This window comes from Elephas maximus, chromosome 2 (genome assembly GCF_024166365.1).
Source record: "Elephas maximus indicus isolate mEleMax1 chromosome 2, mEleMax1 primary haplotype, whole genome shotgun sequence".
NCBI classification, from domain to species: Eukaryota; Metazoa; Chordata; class Mammalia; order Proboscidea; family Elephantidae; genus Elephas; species Elephas maximus.
In genome coordinates, this window is record NC_064820.1 from 205057611 (window position 1) to 205069404 (window position 11794).

Below are 11794 nucleotides of genomic sequence, written 5' to 3' on the forward strand. Positions count from 1 at the left end.
TCAATATTTTCCCATTTCTCTCTTCTAATCAAAGCATTTCTGTGATATTTTGAAATATATCTGTGTTCTTCTATTTGATATATGAAATTATCTTGAAACCATCTTTTCTTTTGTCTCTAGTGCCTGACATATTCTTCACTTATATGTCAACATGTGTGTTTAACTCACTTCTCTACATATATGTGGGAAAAAGTGTGATGAGCAAAACTCAAATCATTATTAATGGCCCATGTTTTCTATTCTATCATTTCAAGAAACTAAAGGATTATTTATATCCAGGATTCAGTATAAAAATAACTTATATGAATTTAGGAAACAAAAAAGAATATTAAAATTTTGAATGCAAATTTTGATTATCATTTTTTGGTAATAATTGAAGGAATCAAATATTTCATTTGTTCCCTTTTAAGAAAGAAAATGTGAAAATCTTGAAACAATAAAAATTAAATATTCTGTGTTCTGAAGATAAAGGAAATTCAATGAGACAAAAGAATATAATTCATGTTCTATTACAGAGTGGTAATAATTTTGTTTAAATTTTTTAAAGTAAAAAAATTATATAATAGGTAATATATAGTACACCTGGAGCGCTGGTGGCACAGTGGTTAAAAGCCTGGCTGCTAAAAAAACATTGGCAGTTCAAAACCACCAGCTACTCCTTGGAAAACCTATGGGGCAGTTCTGCTCTATCCTATAGGGTCACTATGAGTTGAAATAGAGTCAAAGGTAATGGGTTTGGTTTGGGATATAATGTATATCTAAATGCAAGGTTATAAAACAGGTAAAATACTAAACAATGAATCAGATGCTAAAATTCAATTTCTAGCCAACAATTACAACACTAAGTCTGTACACAGAGTTGGTTGATTCTGCATGCAAATGCATTCTTCTGAATATGTTGCTGTTGTAGTTAGGTGCTGTCAAGTCTGCTTTAACTCACATGCATTTCCTTGAATTCCAAGTGATACTAAATAAATGAAAGGGTTTCTTAAGCATTCTATAAAAATAAAGTGCTTTAATTATGGTATATTCACACAATGGAATACTACACATCGATAAAGAACAGTGATGAATCTGTGAAACATTTCATAACATGGAGGAATCTGGAAGGCATTATGCTGAGTGAAACTAGTCAGTTGCAAAAGGACAAATATTGCATAAGACCATTATATAAGAACTTGAGAAATAGTTTAAACAGAGAAGAAAATATTCTATGATGATTATGAGAGGGAGGAGGAAGGGAGGGTGGGTGCGGGGTATTCACAAATTAGATAGTAGAAAGAAGTACTTTAGCTGATGGGAAAGACAACACATAATATAGGCGAGGTCAGCACAACTGGGCTAAACCAAAAGCAAAGATGTTTCCTGAATAAACTGAATGCTTTGAAGGCGTGCGTAGCAGAGGTGGGGGTTTGGGGACCATGGTTGCAGGGGATAGCTAAGTCAATTGGCATAATAAAATCTATTAAGAAAACATTCTGCATCCCACTTTGGAGAGTGGAGTCTGAGGTCTTAAACGATAGGAAGTGGCCATCTAAGATGCATCAATTGGTCTTAACCCACGTGGTCAAAGGAGAATGAAGAACACCAAGGACACAAGGTAATTACGAGCCCAAGAGACAGAAAAGGTCACATAAAGCAGAGACTACGTCAGCCTGAGACCAGAAGAACTAGATGGTGCCCAGCTACAACTGATGGCTGCCCTGACAGGGAACACAACAGAGAACCCCTGAGGGGGCAGGAGAGCAGTGGGATGCAGACCCCAAATTCTCATAAAAAGATCTGACTTAATGGTCTGACTGAGACTAGAAGGACCCAGGTGGTCATGCCCCCCCAGACCTTCTTTTGGCTCAGGACAGGTACTGTTCCCAAAGCCAACTCTTCAGACAGGGATTGGACTGGACAATGGGTTGGAGAGGGATACTGGTGAGGGGTGAGCTTCTTGGATCAGGTGGACACTTGAGATTATGTTGGCATCTCCTGCCTGGAGGGGATATGAGAGGGTAGAGGGGGTTAGAAGCTGGTGAAATGGACTCAACAAGAGAGAGTGGAGGGAGAGAACGGGCTGTCTCATTAGGGGGAGAGCAATTGGGAATATGTTGCAAGGTGTGTATAAGTTTTTGTGTGAGAGATTGTCTTGATTTGTAAACTTTCACTTAAAGCACAATAAAATTTTTTAAAAAAGGGTTATATTTTAAGACTAAGAATTTGTTTGATTTCAAAAGCATATTATAAACTTATGGATAGATCTTTGCCTCAAATGTGCTTAGTCCTCAGTTTCCACACCTAGGAGGAAGATGAGAGGGGTTAACCCTTTTCTATTCCCTCCAATGGGCCAGGCTTTCCACTAGGCACCTTGAATGTATTAATCTCTGGTAATAGTCAAATCCCCTAGACGATGTTTATGTTGCTAGATTTATATTAACTATACAAAAAGCAGTAAGGCAGTGAGAAAAAGTAATTTCCTTCACTGGAGTTGCTGAAAAACAAATAGTGGCCTTGACTCCTTATCTCTGACTAGGCAATCACTTCAGTGACTTGAAGGCAAATATCTTGGGAAGAGACATAAATACTTCAGAGTGGTAAAAAGGAGGGAAGGAAGTAACACCTCACCAGTTAGTAGCTATTATGGATTGTTGTGCGTATTAGCCCCTGCTTAATACTCAAAGTATTTTGATTAAGAAGTTTTATTTTCTCTGCCTTACATGTGTTGTTACGGAATCTTGAAGGACTTAGGCAAAATTACAAATGTTACATAGCTCTTCAGATTTTAAGTGGAAAGCCCGGGAATGAAACTCAAGACTGACTGATTTTAACTGTAATCCTGATTCACTTATTCTTTTATTACAATAATTCCAAGATCTAGTGGTAACTTCAAACTCAAGATTTTAGTGTTTTTGTTTGTTTATCTTTTAGCATAGCATCCTTGACAGAAACCAAAAAAAGCCATGCCATGGACTCTATTCTGACTCATGGCGAACCTATAGGACAGAGTAGAACTGTCCCATAGGGTTTCAGAGGAGCAGCTGGTAGAGTCAAACTGGTAACCTTTGGTTAGCAGCCTGAGCTCTTAAACACTGTGCCACCAGGGCTCCTTGAGAGAAAAAGATAATAAAAGTTAATTTATTTCAAGAAATAATAAAGCCTATGAAGAGATGATATATAAGACTGATGATACTACTAATAAAGTAATAAGAAAAAAATGATTTTATTGAGAGTGTCCTTTTGGGAAATTTTGCTTCTTTTATTTCCATGCTTTTATCGCAATAATTTTTAAAATTAAGTTTTAGCTGCCTCTAGAGAAGCTTCTATTGCTTTTCAGATGTTACTTTTTTTAATTGTACTTTAGATGAAATTTTACAGAGAAAATTACTTTTTCATTAAAAATTAATACACATATTGTTTTGTGACATTGATTGCCAATCCTGTGATGTGTCAACACTCTCCCCTTCCAGACCCCGGATTCCCCATTTGCATGTGCCCAGCTTTCCTGTTCCTCCTGCCTTCTTATCCTTGCCCCTTGGCTGGTGTGCCCATTTAGTCTCGTATACGTGGTTGAGTTACATGTATTATTGTTTGTTTTATAGGCCTGTCCTATCTTTAGCTGAAGGATGAACCTCAGGAGTGACATCACTACTGAGTTAAAAGGGTGTCCTGGGCTGTACTCTCAAAGTTTCTCCAATCACTTTCAGACCAATAAGTCTGGTCTTTTTTCTTGAGTTAGAATTTTGTTTTACTTTTTTCTCCCGCTCTGTCTGGGACCCTCTCTTGTGATGCGGGTCAGAGCAGTCAGTGGAGGTAGCTGGGCACCATCTAGTTGTGCTGGACTCTGTCTGGTGGAATCTATGGTAGTTGTAGTCCATTAGTCCTTTGGACTCATCTTCCACTTGTGTCTTTGGTGTTCTTGTTTCAACCTTGCCCCAAACGGGGTGGAACCAGTAGATGTGTCTTAGATAAGCCCCCACAAACTTTTCTTTATTGTGCTTTAAGTGAAAGTTTACAATTCAAGTCAGTTTCTCATACAAAAACTTATATACACAGTGTTACATGACCCTAGTTGCTCATTATAATGTGACAGCACATTCCTTCTCTCCACCCTGTATTCTCTGTCCATTCAACCAGCTTCTGTCCCCCTCTGCCTTCTCATCTTGCTTTCAGACAGGAGCTGTCCACTTAGTCTCATGTATCTACTTGAGCTAAAAACCACATTCCTCACCAGTATCATTTTATGTCTTATACCCCAGTCTAATCTTTGTTTGAAGAGTAGGCTTCTGGAATGGTTTTAGTTTTGGGCTAACAGAGAGTCCAGGGTCCATGTCTTCTAGGCTTTGTTCAGTATTGGTCAGACCATTAAGTCTGGTCTTATTATAAGAAATCGAGTTCTGCACCCCACTTTTCTCACCTGCTCCATCAGGGCTTCTCCGTTGTGTTCCCTGTCAGGGCAGTCATTGGTTGTAGCCAGGCACCATCTAGTTCTTCTGGTCTCAGGCTGATGTAGTCTCTGATTTATGTGGCCCTTTCTGTCTTTTGGGCTCATAATTACCTTGTATCTTTGGTGTTCTTCATTCTCCTTTGCTTCAAATGAGTTGAGACCAATTGATGAAGCTTAGATGGCCGCTTGTGAGTTTTTAAGACCCCAGACGCCACTCACCAAAGTGGGATGCAGAACTTTATTTATAATAAACTTTGTTATGCCAATTGACCTAGATGTCTTCTAAAACCATGGTTCCCAGATCCCCGCACTTGCTACTCTGTCACTCAAGGTGTTTGGTTGTATTCAGAAAACTTAGCTTTTGGTTTAGTCCAGTTGTGGTGACTTACCCTATATTATATGTTGTCCTTCCCTTCATCTAAAATAACTCCCCACCCTCATAACCATCAAAGAATGTTTTCTTCTGTGTTTAAACCTCTTCCTGAGTTCTTATAATAGTGGTCTCTACAATATTTGTCCTTTTATGACTGACTAACTTCACTCAGCAAAGTGCTTTCCAGATTCAATCCATGTTATGAGATGTTTCACAGATTCATCATTGTTCTTTGTAGTTGTGTGATATTCCATTGAGTGAATATATCATAATTTGTTTATTCATTTGTCCATTGATGGGCACCTAGGTAGTTTCCATCTTTTTGCTATTGCGAACAGTGCTGCAATGAATATGGGTGTGTAGATACCTGTTTGTGGGACAGCTTGGCTTTTATTTCTCTAGGATATATTCCAAGGAGTGAGATTCCTGGATCATATGGTAGTTCTATTTCTAGCTTTCTAAGGAAGCACCAAATTGATTACCAAAGTGGTTTTACATTCCCACCAACAGTGTATAAGTGTTCCAGTCTTTCCACAACCTATCCAACATTTATTATTATTATTTTTGATTAATGCTAGCCTTGTTGGGGTGAGATAATATCTCAGTGTAGTTTTGATTTGCATTTCTCTAATGGCTAAGGATCCTGAGCAGTTCCTCATATATCTGTTAGCCACCTGAATGTCTTCTTTGGTGAAGTGCCTGTTCGTATCCTTTACCCATTTTTTAATTGGGTTATTCATCTTTTTGTCGTGGAGGCTTTGCAGTATCTTGCAGATTTTAGAGATTAGATGATAATCAGATTTGTCCTAGCCAATTTTTTTTTCCCAGTCTGTAGGTTGTCATTTTACTCTTTTGGTGAAGTATTTTGGATGAGCATAAGTGTTTGATTTTTAGGAGCTCCCAGTTATCTAGTTTATTTTCTGGTGTTTGTGCATTGTTGATAATGTTTTGAATTCTGTTTTTGCCACATATTGGGGCTTCTGCATTGCCTGTATTTTTTCTTCCATGATCTTTATTGTTTTAGGTCTTTGATCCATTTTGAATTAGTTTTGGTGCATGGTGTGAGGTGTAAATCTTGTTTCAGTCTTTTGCAGATGAATATCCAGTTATGCCAGCACTGTTGTTAAAGAGACAGTCTTTTCCCAAATTAACGAACTTTGAACCTTTGTTAACTATCAGTTGCTCATAAGTGGATGAATTTACATCTGGATTCTCAATTCTGTTCCCTTGGTCTATGTGTCTGTTGTCGTACCAGTACCAGGCTGTTTTGACCACCATGGTTCTAAAATCAGGCAGTGTGAGGCCTCCCACTATGTTCTTCTCCTTCAGTAATGCTTTACTTATCTGGGGCCTCTTCTCTTTCCATATGAAGTTGCCGATTTGCTTCTCTGTCTCATTAAACAATGTCATTGGAATTTGGATCTGGATTGCACTGTATTTACAGGTCACTTTGGGTAGATAGACATTTCACAATGTTGAGTCTTCATGAGCTCCATGAGCAAGATATGTTTTTCCACTTATATAAGTCTCTTTTGGTTCCTTGCAGTAGTGTCCTGTGGTTTTCTTTGTATAGGTCTCTTACGTCTTTGGTTGATTTATTTCTAAGTATTTTATCTTCTTGGGGGCTATTGTAAATGGTACTGATTTGGTGATTTCTTCTTTGACAATCTTTTTGCTGGTGTAGAGGAATCCAACTCATTTTTGTTTATTTAGCTTGTATCCTGATACTCTGCTGAACCCTTCTATTAGTTTCAGTCGTTTTCTTTTGGATTCTTTAGGGTTTTCTGTGTATAAGATCATAACAGCTGCAAATAGAGATTTTTTTTTTCTTCCTTACAAATTTGGATGCCCTTTATTTCTTTTTTTAGCCTAATTGCTCTGGCTAGGACCTCCAGCACGAAGTTGAATAAGAGTGGTGATAAAGGGCACCCTTATCTAGTTCCTATTCTTAAGGGGGATGCTGTCAGACTCCACTTAGCACGATGTTGGCTGTTGGCATACCCTTTATTATGTTGAGGAATTTCCCTTCTATTCCTATTTTGGTGAGAATTTTTATCATGAATGGGTGTTGGACTTTGTCAAATGCCTTTTCTGCATCAATTGATAAGATCATGTGGTTCTTGTCTTTTATTTATGTGCTTGATTATATTGATTGTTTTTCACATTTTGAACAATTTCTGCATACCCTGTATGACCCCCACTTGGTCATGCTGAATTGTTTTTCGATATGTTGTTCATTTTTTTCAGCTAGAATTTTTGCATCTAAGTTCATAAGAGATATTGGTCTGTAATTTTCTTTTTTTTTTTTTGTAGTGTCTTTACCTGTTTTGGGTATCAGCGTTATGCTGGCTTCATAGAATGAGTTTGGGAGTGGTCCATCATTTTCTATGCTCTGAAATACCTTTAGTAGCAGTGGGGTTAACTCTTCTCTAAATGTTTGATAGAATTCTCCAGTGAAGCCATCAGGGCCAGGGCTTTTTTTTGGGGGGGTGGAGTTTTTTTAATTACCTTTTCAATCTCTTCTTTTGTTACAGGTTTATTTAGTTGCTCTACCTCTGTTTGTGTTAGTTTAGGTAAGTAGTGTGTTTCTAGAAATTTATCAATTTCATCTATGTTTTCGTATTTCTTGGAGTACAATTTTCATAGTATTCTGTTATGATTCTTTAGTTTCTGCTGGGTCTGTTGTGATAACATCCATCTCATTTCTTATTCACATATATGGTTCCTCTTCTGTTTTCTTTTCTTAGTTTGGCCAGTGGTTTTTGGATTTTGTCGATCTTTTCAAAGAACCAGCTCTTGTCTTGTTAACTCTTTCCATTGTTTTTCTGTTCTTTATTTCATTTAATCCTACTCTACTTTTCATTATTTGCTTTCTTCTGGTGCCTGAGGTCTTCTTTTGCTGCTCTATTTGTTTGAGTTGCAGGGTTAATGCTTTGATTTTAGCCCTTTATTCTTTTTAGGATGTGTGCATTTATTGTTATAAATTGATCTCTGAGCATTGCTTTAGCTGTGTCTCAAAGGTTCTTGTTGGATGTGTTTTATTTCTCATTTGATTCTGTGAATTTTTTTTTTTATTCTGACCTTAACTTCTTATATAACCCAGTAGTTTTTGAACAAGGTGTTCTTCAGTTTCCATGTGTTCGATTTACCGTTTTCTTATTTTTTTCTGTTATTGATTTCATTTTTTATGGCCTTATGGTCAGAAAAGATGCTTTGTAATATTTCAATGGTTTGCATTCTGTTAAAGCTTGGTTTTTGACCTAATATGTGGTCTATTCTAAAGAAAATCCCTTGTGCGTTGGAAAAGAAAATATACTTGGCTACTGTTGGGTGGAGTGTTCTGTATATGTCTATGAGGCCAAGTTGGTAGATTGTGGCATTTAGATCTTCCCTGTCTTTGTTGAATTTCTTTCTGGATGTTCTGCCCTTCACTGAAAGTGCTGTTTTGAAGTCTTCTACTATTTTTGTGGAGCTGTCTATCTCTCTTTTCCGCACTGTTAGGGTTTGTTTCATGTATTTTGGAGCACTGTTGTTGGGTGAGTAATTATTTATTATAGTTATGTGCTCCTGGTGTATTTACCTTTTAATCATTATATAGTGTCCTTCCTTATCCTTTGTGGTGGATTTTACTTCGAAGTCTATTTTGTCAGAACTTATATTGCCACTCCTGCTCTCTTTCGATTATTGTTTCCTTAATATATTTTTTCATGACTTTCTTTTGGCATCTACCTTGTGTGGGGTTTGATGAGCATCTTCAATAAATATCTTCTCATCTTTCATTCTATCAGGGAAGTTTTCTGCAAAAAAACCTTCAACAATTCCCTTTGCATTTTCTATTATTCTCCCCCCTCAACTTTGGTACACCAATCACCTGTAGGTTATTCCTCTTGATAGAGTCCCACATATTTCTTAGGGTTTCTTCATTTTTTAAAATTCTTTTACCTGATTTTTCCTCAAATATGTTGGTGTCAACTGTTTTATCTTCAGTCTCACTGATTCTGACTTCATTGCCTCAATTCTGCTCCTCTGACTTCCTATTGAGTTGTCTAATTGAGAAATTATATTGTTCAACTTCTGGATCTGATTGCTGTCTATGGATTCTTGCAGCATATTAAATCTGTCATTATGCTCTTGAATAACCTTCTTAATTTCCTCGGCTGCTTTATCTGTGTGTTCCTTGGCTTGTTCTTCATTTTGCCTGATATCCTCCCTGATCTCCTAAAGAGAGTTCTGTATATTAATAATTTGTATGCTGCCTCTGGTAATTCCAAGAAATTCTCTTCATCCAGAAAATTTCTTGATTGTTTTGGGAGCTTGCTGAAGCCATTATGGTCTGCCTCTTATGTAATTTGTTATTGACTGTTGTCTCTGAGCCATGAATAAGTTATTGTATTTATTTATTTTATGTTTGCTTACTGTGTCCTAACTTCTTGTTTTGTTTTGATATGTCCAAATAGGCTGCTCATATGATCCAGTTTGATTATTGTCTCCTTTGAAGCTCTCACATCCTGTCACTAGGTGGTTTGAGCTGTTACTAGATATACAAGCCCAGGAGTTCATTTACTTTTCTTGTATGGATTCAGCTCAGGTGTCCAGGAAGTCGATCACCAAGTGCAGGCTCTCACCCAGAGTCCTAGACAGGCAGGGGTGATTGGTGTAGGCACAGGTATCTGGCTGCATTATGGAGTCAAGTACTGAGCTAGGCGTGGGGCTGACAGCTGCCCCTGAGTGTCTGTGAAGAAATCATATTCCTGTTCCCTGGACCATGTACGTGGGTGAGTCTTATAGCCAGACTATGGGCACCCAGGGCTGTTGGACATAAGGACTGGGAGGCATCACTTATTCTTGGACCCCTGTTGCTGGTGGCTAGGTGGTATGTGTGCAGCCACCAGTCCTCAGGCCCCTGATGTGGGTAGGTGAGGACCCTGTTTAATAGAGTGGTGTCAAATGTCACGAACCTACCTCTGCACCATATAGCTGAAACAGCTGAAGTTAGACTTCAGGTATATACCCTGTTGTACTGTGCTAACTAGGACCTACACTGTTGAAATGGGCCCACACAGGTCTATGTGGGGGTGAAAGGCATTCAAAGTCCATGGACCCCTTATGCCTGTGTCTAGGCAATGGAGCTCTTTCTGCACTGATTTCCCCGCTTAGGGGAGCTGACAGATTATTTTTTACTGTTTGTTAATATTTTTCCTCTCCAAGCCTGGGAGAATGGCTCAGGGCATATGACAGGTCCTGCTTCTGGCCCAGGGGGTGGTGGCAACCTCTGAAGCCAGCTCAGATGCAGTGAAGAGTGGGATGCGAGCAGGTAAATGGGAGAGAGGTTTTCCCTAAGGGTTGTTTTTTGATCTGTGTGGTAGGTTAGACTTATTTACTTTTCTTTAGCCAGTTGAGCACTGCATTTCTCTGATTCTGGAGGCAAGTGGACCCTCTGCTGCTCAGTCTCTCCTGATGTAGAAAACGTATCCCTAGCCACACTACTTGCCTCACTATGCACACTTCAGCAGATCTGGCCTTCAGGGTGCTGGTTCCTACTGGATCAGTTCTGGTAACCCCTCACTAATTCTGAACCTTCTTTCTCTCCCCCTGTCATTCCGCCTGACCCCTCAACTTTGCCTTTGATGCTCAGGGTTCCTAGATTGTCATATATAATTGATTCACTTGTTTTTTTTCAGGTCTTTGTTGTAAGAGGGACCACAGGAAGCATATGATTACTCTGCCATCTTTCCCCTGCCTCCCCTCACAAAGTTTTCAGACATCAGATGCCACTCACCAAAGTAGGATGTAGAACATTTTCTGTATAAACTATGTTATACCAATTGAGCTAGATGTCCCCTGACACCATGGTCCCCAGCCCTCAGCCCAGTAATTTGGTCGCTCAGGGAGTTTGGATGTGTCTGTGAAGCTTCCATGACCTTGCCTTGGTCAAGTTGTGCTGACTTCTCTAGTATTGTGTACAGTGTTACCCTTCACCAAAATTACAACTTATCTATTGTCTAGTTAGTGTTTTTCCCTTCCCACCCCTCCCTTCCCTCCTAACCATCAAAGATTGTTTCTTCCTGTTTGTAAACCTTTTCATGAGTTTTTATCATAGTCATCTCATGCAATATTTGTCCTTTTGTGACTGATTTATTTCACTCAGCATTATGCCTTCCAGATCATTCATGTTGTGGGATGTTTCACAGATTCATCATTGCATAATACTCCACAGGTTGTTTATCCACTCATCTGTTGATGAGCGTTTAGTTTGTTTTTATCCTTTTGCTGTACTGAATAAAGCTACAATGAACATGGGTGTGCGTATATCTATTCCTGGGAGTGGGATTGCTGGATCATATGATATTTCTATTTCAAGCTTTTTAAGGGTGTACCATATCATTTTCCAAAATGGTTGTGTCATTTTGCATTCCCAACAGCAGTGCATAAGAGTTCCAATCTCCCAGCAGCCTCTCCAACATTTTTATTTATTTATTTATTTATTTAAATCCATACCAGTAATGTCCAGGTGAGATGGTATCTCATTGAAGTTTTGATTTGCATTTTTCTAAAGGCTATAGATTGCAATCATTTCCTCATGTGTCTGTTAGACATACGAATGTCTTCTTTGGTGAAGAGTCTGTTCATAACTTTTGCCCATTTTTTAGTTGGCTTATTTGTCTTTTTGTTGTACAGGTATTAGATTTTCCTATAGATTTTAGAGATTAGACCTCTGTTGGATATGTCATACCCAGAAATATTTTTCCCAGTCTGTAGGTTCTTTTTTTTTTACTCTTTTGGTGAAGTCTTTTGATAAGTGTTTAATTTTTAGAAGATCCTAGTTATCTATCTGTCTTCTGGTGTTTGTGTATTGATAGCTATGGTTTGTATCCTTATTTACACTGTGTATTAAAGCGTCTAGCTTTGATCCTGTTTTTCCATGATCTTTATAGTTTTTGGTTTTGTATTTAAGTGTTTAAATTCATTTTTGTGTATGGTATAAAGTA